The following is a 14,342-nucleotide window of genomic DNA, read 5'->3' as shown; positions in this document are numbered from 1 at the left end:
CTGTGGAGTTCGTCTTTGCTCTTCATGAAAGATGTACACAAACCACCAGAGACCTCAATGCATTTTCATAATAATGGTTGGAAATAATGTTGTAACTAACCTGTGGCACACAAAGAAGCATTGCAGGGAATGGGCACATACATCCATCTGTGTGTGCAGAGTACTCTCTTTTGCGTAATAGAGAGGAGCTGACTAAATCAGTGCCAGATATTTAGATTCCAACACTCTGGTTCTTGTTGATCATCTCTCTTCCTCCTCTTTTAGTCTTCTCATCACTTGCTTAGCTGGATCACACAATATAACATTCTTAGTAGTTTACCAATAATACTAAAAACAAAGAATTGAATAAATGAGGTCACCCTAGTAGTGACATTTGTATTTTTTCTTGCTTGTATTTACTAAAATAACCATTAAATATGCCAATTTCTATAAAATTTTGTTTTCTTCTAATACATTCTTGCTATTTAAATGGCAATCTATGGTACTGAATCAGTGAGAACCAATGGCTGACATTTTACATCCACATGAACACACTGTGTGATGCCACTTCAGGAATTCCAGATTGATTCTTAAGGTATATTACAGGGTGAGTATATTTAAACACTGTTCATCATCTTCCAGATCATATAAGGAACTCAACAGCAAACCCCAAGTACCTTGATCAAAAACTAAGAAATTAATAGAATAAATATGAGTAGATTGTCAATGTTTTAAATAACCAGGCAATGCAAGTCAAAACTACAAGGAAAGTAACCTTCTGCCAGTTATAATGGCTATTCTCAAGAAAACCTATACAAATTGTTGTGAAGTTGTGGAGAAGAATTAGAAGAGGTAGTGTTTTTCAAGATTGGACAACAGGTCCCAAAATGGCTAAATGGAAGGTATAATTGTGAATGCTCCACATCACATTCTGCTGGGTGACTGCAGTTCATACTAACAGTTTTTTTTTGTTTGTTTGTTTTTAATAAAGAGCTAGAAGAGATTAAAGGCCCCAAGTGTAAAGCAGTGGTGTACAATGTCAGTGCTAATTGATCTAACTTGATCAATACATGCTGTATAGATGTATTGAGACATCATAGTGTGGCTCATTATTGTATCATTGATGTGTGCAAATCAAATCATTTCTTCCTAGAGTGCTCAACAAGTTTCATAAACAATGTGGTAAGTTCAATGTTCCAGATCAAATCCCTGGAGGCCACTGCTCAGAGTGACTAGCTGGATTCTGGAGAGAAATTTCTGAGTTTCAGTCATTCCCATTATCAGCCTCAGAGATGTTGCCCTGTGAGTTGTGAAGAAGAGAATTTTATGGCAACACTCTTGACTACTTGTATTTCTGGACTGAAGGACTACCCCGACATCTTCTCCCCCCTAATTGTCCCTTTCCTTTCCCAATCTCTGTGCCATGTGGCAGAGTTATGGGTTATGCCTTTAATGCATTTTGATGATTTTTCTCTTTCTGTGGACTCAGTGTCTGATAGGACAGAGAAATGCAGTGAGGGAATCTTCTGGTCTCATTGTGTTGATATCGATATTCAGGACACGTACTTTTACCGTACAGACTCTTGGCATTGGGAAAGCAGCAGAAGGAAGGTCAGTGTCCCCTACCCTAGTCATTCTCTCCTGAGTCAGATCATAAAACGTTCCTGCTTGGGTGTGCCCCTCTGTATTTTGAAAAATGAAGCATTGCTGTTCCCAATGACCAGGGACACAGAGGTGACTATGGTTAAATAGATTCTGCATGTTACATCCTCTTGCATTTCATGTGTTTTTCTCCTGTGAATTTGTCTTTTCATAGAGAAGCTTCAGATGTGAACCTGTTAGCGAGCCAATTCTGAATATAAAGTCCAACATTACTTCAAACTGGAAAAAGGAGACATTCACTCTGGTGGCAACAGTTGGGAACTGTGGTGAAGACAGTGAAAATAAGAATTGTTGCTGCATTGTTCTCACATCTCTGTGATGTATAGTTAGAAGAAGGAAAAATTCCCATGTGCTCTTTTTATTTTAAGTCAAATTAGTACCAGAAAATTTTTAAACATGTGCTTTGACTTAGGTGCACATTTGGTATATACTGTACTTTTTTGTGTTCCCTGTTCTAGGGACAGGCATTACGTTTCTTTTGGTGTACTGTTGGATCCTAAGGAATTGAATAATTTTTTTTTCCTCTCAGGGCATGCACAACAATGATTGCATGTTTGCAGACACCCAACTGCAACCTGGAAATCCAATGATAAAACAGCACAGAAATGTACTTTGTGTCCCTTGTACAAGTGATTTGTTGCTTGTTATCAGTCCTAAAGAAATGCTTTGAGGCTTTTCCCTGTGTCTCTTTTTCATGGCTTTCTGTACAGAATTTCTTGGCCTAAGGAATTCCTGCTTCCATTTTGGGCATTGTTTTAAATTTTGTTTAATTTGAAATGAAGAGAGTGAGAATGAGTGAAAGACCCCAGACCCCCTCCACTCTGCCATCCCCTGTTCATCTGAGCAAGATCCCAGGCTGACTCTTCTAGCTCCCATGTTAGTCCACAGGTCACCCGAAGCTGCCTAAGAGATTCAGGGGTGAAACCAAGCTACCCCCAGGCACTGTATGGCCGGAAGCAAATCTTCCATCCTCTACTATGGTTCCATTTGTTCTCTGCAGGCTCCAGTGTAAGGCATATCCTCCATATGCATCTGAATATACTGTCCACCGCTCCTTCAAAACCACTGAAGAGGCCCAGATCTGACACATACATTCCATACTCGGACCATGGAACCTGCAATTTCCTCCATGGTTGGAGCTTTTTAGCCAGCACTTCAGTTGGGGGGATTCCAAAAGAAACTTTATCTGAGGTAATCCCAGATCCAATTGCCAATACAGGATCTGGCACAGTCTGTCATCCAAATCAACCTATGCACAAAGCGTTAATGCCAATGGCTGGGTCAGTTGTCTCAAATCCTGTCTTCTGAGCAAATTAATGTGTGTTGCAGCTTAGCCACATCCTTTTCACCACACACATTTAGCGTTCATGCAAACCAATGGGAGCTGCAGCCTAGTCAGAGTGAGGTAGAATAACCCCTACCAGGCCCAGCTTTGTATAGCTTTGTACCTGTTTTGGCCTTTGACTTTGGGTTTGGGTGCCACAGCCAGGCCTGATCTTGCCTGCAACCAGTCCTGACACTTGCAGGCAGGTGCTGCAATCTGGCCCTGTTCAGTCTGCTCCCATCCCTGGCTCATGTAAAGCTGTAGGTGTGACACCTTAGCACAGCATGACTCACATTCCAGCCTGGTTTCTGCACTCACCATTAGGCTAAGGTTTGCTCACCCAGCCTATTCCACCCACATCCAAAACCAACCCACAAACTTGCCAGTGGATGGAACTATCTTGCCTAGGCTGCCCAACCCAGTCCTGGACCACCTGTTCACCAGTGGATGCTTTGAGCTACCAATGGAGTTTCCCAAGTTCTCCCATTTAGCCTGCTCCTAGACATCTCACACATACCAGAGGGTATTCGGCACTTGCCTAGACATCTGGCCGCCTACCCTCACCATAGCCTTGTATGAGCTAGGGGATGTTGTATCCCAGTCTGCTCTACATCCTCTTTTATTGTGTTCATGTGGGTGCTGCAGTCTGGACCTGCTTAGCCTGAGCCTATTCACAGAACCCCAGTGTTGGCAGGTTCCATGGTCATGCCTATCTTAATCCCTCACCTCCCAAACTCTTAAACTAACCAGTGGACTTGTAATTCCACAAGGTTAGACCCATATATCCCCTAAAGAATCTACCCCTGAACCTGATTATCTTGCATGCTGGTTTGTGTCATGGGCCAGCCTAATGTGACCTATCACCTGTTCTGACACTCACTGTCAGATCCTGGGGTATAGGCCTTGCAGACATGCAACAAGCCATAGCTGTTTTTTAAACTTATTAATTACATTGTATTAGGTGACACAGTTTTATAGGCACTGGGATTCACCCCACCCCTCCCCTAACCCTCCCCCGTGATGGATTCTTCCACCTTTTTGCATAACCACAATTCAAGTTCAGTTGAGATTCCTTCATTGCAAGCATATACCAAGCATACAGTCCAGCATCTTATTGTCCAGATTAAGTTCAACAGCTTCTTGGGGAGACCTTGTCTGGTCTGAAGGTAGAGCCAACTGAGTAAAGTCCAGATCAATTAGAAGCTCCAACATAACATCAGCAATAATTTATAATGTTATGGAATTAATTGACATCGTATTGAGCAACCAATATGTTAAAAATAAATGCAAGTTGGGCCCGGCGGCGTGGTCTATCGGCTAAAGTCCTCGCCTTGAAAGCCCCAGTATCCCATATGGGCGCTGGTTCTAATCCCGGCAGCTCCACTTCCCATCCAGCTCCCTGCTTGTGGCCTGGGAAAGCAGTTGAGGACGGCCCAATGCATTGGGACACTGCACCCACGTTGGAGACCAGGAAGAGTTTCCAGGTTCCCAGCATCGGATCGGCGCGCATCGGCCCGTTGTGGCTCACTTGGGGCGTGAATCATCGGAGAGAGGATCTTCCTCTCTGTCTCTCCTCCTCTGTATTTCTGACTGCAATAAAATGAATAATTCTTTAAAAAATAAATAAATAAATAAATAAATAAACAAATAAATATTATAATGAAAACAGACAGAAGACAACTGAACAATCATCTATAGCTATTATAAGATGTATAGAACCCAGTTGTATTTAAACTAAGACTGAAATGTCAATGAAATAGTCACAGGATGCAGTTAAGAACTTGCATTTATTTTTTTTTTTAAGATTTATTCATTTTATTACAGCCAGATATACACAGAGGAGGAGACAGAGAGGAAGATCTTCCGTCCGATGATTGACTCCCCAAGTGAGCCTCAACGGGCTGGTGAGTGCCAATCCGGTGCCGGGAACCAGGAACCTCCTCCAGGTCTCCCAAGCGGGTGTAGGGTCCCAAAGCCTCAGGCCATCCTCAACTGCTTTCCCAGGCCACAAGCAGGGAGCTGGATGGGAAGTGGGGGCGACGGGACCTGAACCGGTGCACATATGGGATCCCAGGGCATTCAAGGCGAGGACCTTAGCCACAAGGCCACACCGCCAGGCCCAATATTTATTTTTTTTTAAAGATTTACTTATTTGATTTCAAAGTCAGATATACAGAGAGGAGAGACAGAGAGGAAGATCTCCCATCCGATGATTCACTCCCCAAGTGAGCCGCAGCGGCTGGTGCTGCACCGATCCAAAGCCGGGAACCTGGAACCTCTTCTGGGTCTCCCATGTGGGTGCAGGGTCCCAAAGCCTCAGGCCATCCTCAACTGCTTTCCCAGGCCACAAGCAGGGAGCTGGATGGGAAGTGAAGCTGCTGGGACCAGAACCGGCGCCCATATGGGATCCCAGGGCATTCAAGGCGAGGACATTAGCTGCTAGGCCATGCTGCCGGGCCTGTCATTATAATATTTAGCCTTTTATAGCATTGAGGCATAATTTGCTGAACTTGGGATTTTTTTCGGATATTCCAGACTGGCTAATAACTCCAACGAGACTTTTGTCAACAGTTTAGGTGCAGAACAATTATAGGAGAGGTATGCAGAGAAATTCTCAATATCCTAGTGAGGAGTAACTAATATTTCATGTCTTCCTCACACCTAGTAGGATGATGGAACATTACTCCACTCTCCTGCGCTGTTATGGAATAATATAGGGTATTAAAAAGTATATTAGGTTGTGCAATTCTTTGATGTAGATCATAAGCAGTCTGACTTCCCAAAGTCTTATTGCATGTGTGATAGGCGATAGGCTGTTTGATGTAGAGATGATATTATGTTTTATAGGTACTATTTTACATACTGACATCATTTCATCTTAAATTAAGGCAAACATGTGGTATCTGACATTTTGAGATTGACTCATTTCCCTTGGCATTATGGTTTCCAGTTGGGCCCATTTGGCACAAAGAATTGCATTTTGTGTTTTTTAAATAGCTGAGTAGTATTCCCTGGAGTAAATAAACCACAGCTTTCTTATCCAGTCTTCTGGTGAAGGTCATTTGCGTAACTTCCATGTTTTTGCAATTACTGATTGTGCTGCTATGAACATGGGGGTGCATGTTGGTTTCTATGTAACATTTTGGATATATTCCTAGGAGTGCTATTGCTGGATCATATGGTATGTCGATTTTGAGTTGTTTGAGTGTTCTTCATACTGATTTCCATAGAGGCTGTACCAAACTGCAACTCCACCAGCAGTGAAGAAGGGTACCCTTTTTCCCTGCATCCTCACCAGCAAGTGTTGTTGGCGATTTCCCTGTATGTGGGCCAATTTTACTGGTGTTAGGAGGTATCTCATTGATGTCTTAATTTCGATTTCCCTTATTGCCAGGAAACTTGAGCATTTTTTCACGTTTGTTTTCCATTTGGATTTGCTCCTTTGTGAAATGTCTGCCCATTTCCCATGCCCATTTCTTGAGTGGTTTGTTTGTTTTGGCAGTTTGGTTGCTTTGTAGTTCTTTGTATATTCTGGAGATTAACCCTCTATCACTTATGAAGTGAGCAAAGATCTTCTCCAATTCTGTGGGTTGCTTTTTTGCTTTGTTGATTGTTTCTCTTGCTGTACAGAAGCTTCTTAGTTTGATGAGGTCACATTTGTTTATTTTGGTCTTGATTTCTATTGCTAATGCTTTTGGTGTCCTTGATAGGAAGTCAGGACCTACCCCTAACTCTTGCAGGGTGTTTCCAACATTTTCTTCCAAACGTTTGAAGGTTTCTGGATGTAGGTTTAGATCTTTTATCCATTTAGATTTGATCTTAGCATATGGTGAGAGATGTGGATCTATCTTCTTGTTTCTACAGGCTATTAACCATTTGTCCCAACAGCATTTATTGAAAAGACCTTCCCATTTGCTTGGATTGTCATCTGGTTTTTGTCAAAGACTATTTGGTTGTATCTGCTTCGGTTCCCATCTGGTGTTTCTATTCTGCTCCATTGGTCCTCCTCTCTATCTTTGTGCCAGTAACAGGCTGTTTTGATAACCACCACCCTATAGTATGTCCAGAGGTCCAGAACTGGTATTCGCCCTGTTAGCTTTCTATTCTTCAGGATGTTTCTAGCTATTTGTGGGTTTTGTGTGTGTGTGTGTGTGTGTTTCCAGATGAACCTTTGTATCATTGTTTCCAGTTCCCTGAAGAATGTTTTGGGTACTTTGATTGGAATTGCATTGAATGTATATGTTGCTTTAGGCAGTATACATATTTTAATGATACTGATTTTACCTAGCCAGGAGCAGGGGATGCTGCTCCATCTTTTGAGGTCTTGTTCAATTTCTTTTTTTTAGTAGTTTGTAGTTTTCTTCAAATGGTCTCCTACATTTTTGGTTAGATTGATTCCTAGGTATTTCATATTCTTGTCTGTTATTTTGAATGGTATCTTGCTCGTTAGATCTTTTTTCCATCTTGGGGCAGTTTGCATGCAGTATGGCTGTTGATTTTTGTTCATTAATTTTGTACCCTGCCACTCTACCAAACTCTCACATAAGTTCTAGCAATCTCTGTGTTAAGGCTCTTGGCTCTTCCATATAAAGAATCATGTCACCTGCATATGGTGAAACTTGACTTTTTCGTTTCCCATTTGAATTCCTTTGATTTCTTTTTCTTGTCTTATGGCCTCAGCAAGTACCTCTATGAATATGTTGAATAGCAGTGGAGAAAGCGGACATCTTTGTCTTGTTCCACATCTCAGTGGGAAGGGTTCCAGTTTTTCTCCATTCAGTATGATGCTGGCGTTGGGCTTTTCATATATTGCTTTGATTATGTTGTGGATTTTTCCATCTATGCCTACCTTGGTTAGGGTTTTTAGCATGAAGTGGTGTTGGATTTTGTCGAAAGCTTTTTCTGCATCTATTGATACTATTATTTAATTTTTAAAAGATTTTATTATTATTGGAAAGCCGGATATACAGAGAGGAGGAGAGACAGAGAGGAAGATCTTCCATCCGATGTTTCACTCCCCAAGTGAGCTGCAATGGGCCGGTGCGCGCTGATCCGATGCCGGGAACCAGGAAGTTCTTCCAGGTCTCCCAAGCGGGTGCAGGGTCACAAAGCCTTGGGATTTCCTCGAATGCTTTCCCAGGCCACAAGCAGGAAGCTGGATGGGATCAGAGCTGCCGGGATTAGAACCGGCGCCCACAGGAGATCTCGGGGCTTTCAAGGCGAGGGCTTTAGCCGCTAGGCCACGCCGCCAGGCCCTATTATTTGATTTTTGTTCTTCAGTTTTTGGATGTGGTGTATCATATTTATAGATTTCTGACTGTTGAACCATCCCTGCATTCCAGGGATGAATCCTTCTTGATCCAGGTGAATGATCTCTCTGATGTTTTTTTGAATTCTATTGGCTAGGATTTTGTTGAGAATCTTAGCATCAATGTTCATCAGAGAAATAGGTCTATAGTTTTCCTTCTCTGTTGGCTCTCTATCTGGTTTTGGAATAAGAATATATTGGCTTCATAGAACGAGTTTGGAAGGGTTGCTTCCTTTTCTATTGTTTTGAAGAGTTTGTAGAGGGTGGGGTTAGTTCTGTTTGGAATGTTTTGTAGAATTCTATAGTGAAACCGTCTGGTCCGGGGCTTTTCTTTGTTGGGAGATCTTTAATCAATGGTTCAATTTCTGCTTTGGTTATGAGTTTGTTCAGGTCGTTTGTTGCCTCTGGGCTAAGTTTTGGTAGATAGTGGAAGTCTAAGAACTTTTCCATTTCTTGGTGGTCTTCTGATTTGTTGGAGTACAGTGCTTTGCCGTAATATTTAATTATGTTCTCTAACGGTTGCAGTGTCTGTTGTTATGTGGCCTTTTTCATCCTTGATACTGTTAATTCTGTCTTTCTCTTGATTTTTCTTTGTCAGTCAGGCCAGTGGGGTGTCTATTTTGATTATCTTCTCAAAAAATCAGCTATTTGATTCGTTGATTTTGTGTATAGACTTTTATTTCTATTTGATTTATTTCCTCCCTTGTTTTGATGATTTCTTGTTTCCTTTTGTGTGGGGGGCCCTTCTGCTGCTGTTTTTCAAATTCCTGGAGGTATGTGTTTAATTCCTGTATTTGATGCCTTTCTTGGACCTTGATATGAGCTCCAAATGTGATTGGCTTACCCTGTAGCAATGCTTCGATGGTGTCCCATAAGATTTGGAATGTTGTATCAGAGTTTTCATTGGTTTCCATATATATATATTTTTTACCAGTTTAGAACTTTTTAATTAAAATTTCAATTAAAAACATGAACAATGACTCACAGATTTTTTTCAAGTTTCACTGATGCTATTGAAAGACAATATCCATTTTCAAGTGATGACATATTTTATATAAGTACTATGTGTGCAGATAGGTGTGTATATATGTATTTGTTCATACACAGGCAAGTTTTTACAAAGGTGTTACTTAAAAGGAAAGTGACAGGATCCCTTTCAGCATAATGGTGTTAAATTCCAGCCGCTGTTCAGTACTTCACTATCCAATAAGATTTTTTTTTGTTTTTTTTATTAATTATTTTGCATTATGTGACAATTTCATAGGCTCTGGGAATCCCCCCACCTCTCCTCACACCCCCCCCCCGGTGGATTCCTCCACCTTGAGGTAGTATTACAGTTCAAATTCAATTAAGATTCTTTCCTTGCAAACATATACCAAGCATAGAGTCCAGCTACTTATTGTCCAGATGGGTTGAACAGTTTCTTGGGGAGACCATTTCTGCTCCGAAGTTAGAGCTGGTAGAATATCATCCCAGTCAATTAAGAGTCCCAATAAAATATCAACAGCAATTTGCAACATTATGGAATTGACATGGTTTTGAGTAACCAGTATGTTAAAAAAAAAAAAAAAGCAAGTTCTTAACCACAACCTATGATTAGCTCATTGACATTTCAATTTTAGTTTACATACAGGACTGGCTGCTATATACATTAAAATGGCTATAAGGTACCATTCAGCTGTCTCGTGTCTATTTCATTTTAGTATTTAGCCATTTGTTGTGTTGAAGTATAATTTTGCTGATCTTGGCAGATTTTAGGATAATGTAGACTGACTTGTAACTCTAACAAGACATTTGTCGACAATTAAGACGCAGAATATTTTTTTTTTGTGGGGGGGGTGTGCAGGAAAGTCTTCAACACCATGGTGAGGAGTGAGTGACTAATCTTTGTGTCCCACCCAGCGAGACATGAGCCAATCCACGCCAGCTGTTTCTTGTCAGATTCCAAGCTCTACTTTTTGTTGTTTGTTTATTTATTTTAGTTTTTTTTAGTTTGTATTATTGTTTGGTATGAGGGGTTTTCGGAGCAATCCCGATGGTCATTGAGAGGGAGGGTGGGGGTCCAGAGGTGGAGCCAGGCTGGGACCAGAGAAAGCGCTCCTCCCTGGTCCCAAAGGACGTTTTTTGTTCTTCTGTTTCTGCGGACCACTCAGGGCTTCTGGTTGTCTTTCCAATGATGTTCGTTTCTGCGCGGTAGTGTTTGGACTTCTTCCATCCCCTGCGAAACCTCCGGTTGGGGGTGGGTGACCTCAGAATACTCAGCCTCCAAGGGCATCCAATTCCCTGTGGCCTCCTTGGCAGTTGGGATATAGTCCTTGTTGCTCGTATTAATAGTTTGTGGTGAAGGTCTGGGAGTCTTCATGGTTGGGATCCAAGCTTCCTCCTTACCACCTGCTCCACTCTGGAGTGGCCCCCTGCTCCACGCACATGACCTCCTGTTAAGAGATTGTCAGGATCACACCTGATTCCCCCCTCATGCATTGCTATAGTAGTTTTACTATTGTTTAGTGCCGCTTTGAGTCTGTTGTCTGCGAATTACCAGATTTGATCTTGATAGGCTATATTGTACTTTTTCCTCACTCTTTCTATGGTCCTGAAAGACTTCCCTGCACTCTCTCCCCATCACAGATTAACATAGGGTATTGAGGGTATAGTAGATGTTACAGTTTTTCGATGTAGATCTTAAGTATTCTGACATTAACTGTTGGTTTATAGATTATATCGCATTATCTTATTGCATTCCATACAGGTTGTTATAGACTGCACTAATATTACAATATACAGGTACTATCTTCCAAGTTATCATCTTTTCATCTCAGATTAGGGCAAACATGTGGTATTTAACCTTTTGGGATTGGTTCATTTCTCTTAGCATGATGTATTCCAGTCGGGCCCATTTGGCCACAAAGAACTGCATTTCGCTTTTTTTAATAGCTGAGTAGTATTCAGGAAATAATAGCCGACCATGGAGGGTTGATGTAAGGGGAAAGCAGAGAGTGAGGGCCAAAAAGTGCCAGAAGAAGGAGCAAGTATAGTTAGAAATAGTATAAGCAGGTGTGCAAACCTCCCAGGACACTGCGGAATCAACAAGATCCACGCAGTCTGGAGAATCAACCAAAAATAACAACAACAAAAAAACAAGGCAGCGCTCGGTGGTTCGACTTAGTGGCGCAGTGGCTCGAAAAGGGTTACTTAAGAACCCAGCAGGGGAAAGGGTGGTGGGAATTTTAACCGGAGGATACATAGGCAACTTTAGGAAATCGTTGCACAAAGTCCCTCCAGTGGTGGCTAGAAACTGCAGGAGTGCTGAAACCTCTAGCACTGCTGGCGATATTAGTAACCTTGGAGGGACTCAGGCAAAGACAAGGATGTCTACCTGACACACACTCCCCCATAACAAAATGCCACGGTACCAGGTGGGTGCTAGGACCCTGAAGTGCACTAGCCGGCAGCTGTGGCAGCGAGGGTGAAATCCCCAGGATCACAGCTAATCGAAATTCTGGGCCAACCCAGTCCAGGGCAAAGAGGTGGTGGAGTGGGTCCGCCAGATCCCGTGCCTCAGACATAATAAAAACAAAGCAAAAAAAAAAAAAAAAAAAAAAAAACGAAGAGAAAAGACCTGGAAGGGTGCCTAGGCACTGAAACCTGAGGCGCTGAAACCTGAAACCCTGAAGGGAAACAAAAAAACAAAAACTCCATGGTCCAGAAGGAAAACAAAAACCTAGGCCAGCAAGACCACAGGCCACCCACTAGGTGGCAACAGAGGTCAAGGGTGAGAATCCAGTAACACCTTGGGCCACAAGTATGAGATGCAATAAGAGAATTAGTGAAGTAGAAATAGCTAGCACCACCCCAAAAAGCCACCATAAAGCCTGGTCAATCACAGAGATTACAGATGAAGAAATTGAAGACGTCTCTGATAAGAAGTTCAGAAAAATAATTATAAAACTCTTCAGAGACAATGAAAAACGATGGGATGAGCTCAAAGATTTCAAAAACCACATAATCACAGAAACAAAATTACTCAAAAATGAGATCCTAGACTTGAAGCACAAAGTTGAGAGCTTAGCCAACACAATTACAGCAGCAGAAGACAGGATATCCGACTTGGAAGATTCCCAGAATGAAAGCAGGCAGATTATTAACCAACTAGAGTCAAAACTACACAAGACGACCAAGATGATCCAGGAGATGAACGACAACATCAAGAAGTCAAATATCAGAATCATGGGGCTCCCAGAAGGAGTGGAAAGAGAGACAGGCATACAACCAGTACTTGAGGAAATTATGCAGGAGAACTTCCAAAATACCTGCAACATGAACCCAATCCAAATTCAGGAAGGCCAGAGGACTCCCCACAGGGTTGACCCAAAATGATCTTCTCCAAGACACGTGGTAATCAAGTTACCCTCCAATGAATACAATGAAAGAATCCTTAGGTTAGCACGAACCAAAGAGAAGCTTACATTTAGGGGCAAGACCATCAGAATCACTGCCGACTTCTCAGAACAGACGCTCCAGGCAAGAAGGGAGTGGAACAAAATCTTTCAAGTACTGAAAGAGAACAACTGTCAACCAAGAATACTCTTACCCAGCAAAGATTTCATTTGTATACGAGAATGAAACTAGATACTTCCACAGCAAAGAGAAATTAGAAGAATATGCCAACACAAAACCAACTCTACAAAATCTCCTCAGAAATGCGCTACTCCCAGAGAAAAAGGAAGCAAGCCATAAGCAAGGATGGCAATCTGGGAGATCTCAATAAAGTCCATCCACAGAAACGACAATCAATTACCAACAAACTCAAAAACACAGGCATATGGCATGGTTTCCATATATTTTTTGATCTCATCCTTATTAATTTCTTCTCTGACCCGTTGTTCGTTAAAAAGCATATTGTTCAACCCCCAATAGTTTCTGTATATTCTGGGGCATTTTGAATTGTTGATTTCCAGTTTCATTCCATGGTGGTCTGAGAGGGTACATGATATGTTTCCTATCTAGTTGAAGTTATTTAGATTTGCTTTGTGTCCTATCATGTGGTCGATCCTGGAGAAGGTGCCATGCACTGCTGAAAAAAAATATATAATCTGTGGCCTTAGGATACAAAGTTCTATAAATGTCAACCAAATCCAATTGTTGTATTTGTGTGAGTTCCTTTGTTTCTTTGTTGAGTTTTTGTTTCGTTGATCTGTCTTTTGGTGTTAATGGGGTATTGAAATCACCCACAATTATTGTATAGGACGTAGTAGCAGCACTTTGTAGCTTCAGGGCTCCTGGTCTCTGGTCTGGGCGGATTTGGAGACCCCCAGCACCCCTCAGGCCTGTGAGGGAGTATGCATCAGGCCATCGGGGGCTCTTGCTATGTGCATCGGGGCCGCTGTCTCGGAGCCTGCCATTGTGGAGCTGCCCAGCCCTGTTCTGATGTGAAACTCAGGCGCTGGTGTGCTGAGGGTCTGCCCAGCAAGGTCCCGCAGAGAAAGTGAAACTGCACGACCACCTTCGCCCACCGCCCCGGGGCTACAGGCATTCAGCAGTGGGATGCTGCTTTGGCATGAACCCCAGGCGCTGGTGTGCTGAGGGTCTGCCCAGCAAGGTCCCGCAGAAAAAGCGAAGCAGCACATGTTGCCTGCGTTGCACCACTGGGGGACCTGTAGGAGCTCCACGCCCAGCCCCCACACTAGTTGGAGCCTTTGGTTCTCGCACAGCCTCAGTCTGGAGAATTCTGGGGAGGAGAGGAGCACCGAGCAGGGTTGAGCTCCATATGGTTCTCTCAGGGATCTGAGGGGCTTTTCACCCCAGCCGACTTCTCAGAACAGACGCTGGGACCCTGGGCAACTAAGCACAGCTGGTGCCAGTGCCACAAAGCCTCCAAGCCAGGTTCCACCAGGGGCCCGTGCTGCTCGGAGCGCCAAACAGTCTCACAGCTCTGGTCACTGGAAATTCCACCAGGAGGGGAGGGGTCCCTGCTGCTGGTGGGGGCGTTCACAAAAGGCAAACTGTCCAGCTGTCTCCATCTGCTGTGGGTCAGCTTGGTTTCCCGCTGGTGCGCCCCTTTTGCAGGAT

Source organism: Ochotona princeps, chromosome 24, assembly GCF_030435755.1.
Source record: "Ochotona princeps isolate mOchPri1 chromosome 24, mOchPri1.hap1, whole genome shotgun sequence".
In the NCBI taxonomy this organism is placed as follows: domain Eukaryota; kingdom Metazoa; phylum Chordata; class Mammalia; order Lagomorpha; family Ochotonidae; genus Ochotona; species Ochotona princeps.
The sequence above is the reverse complement of the archived record's forward strand: the minus strand, read 5'-3'. Positions refer to the sequence as shown.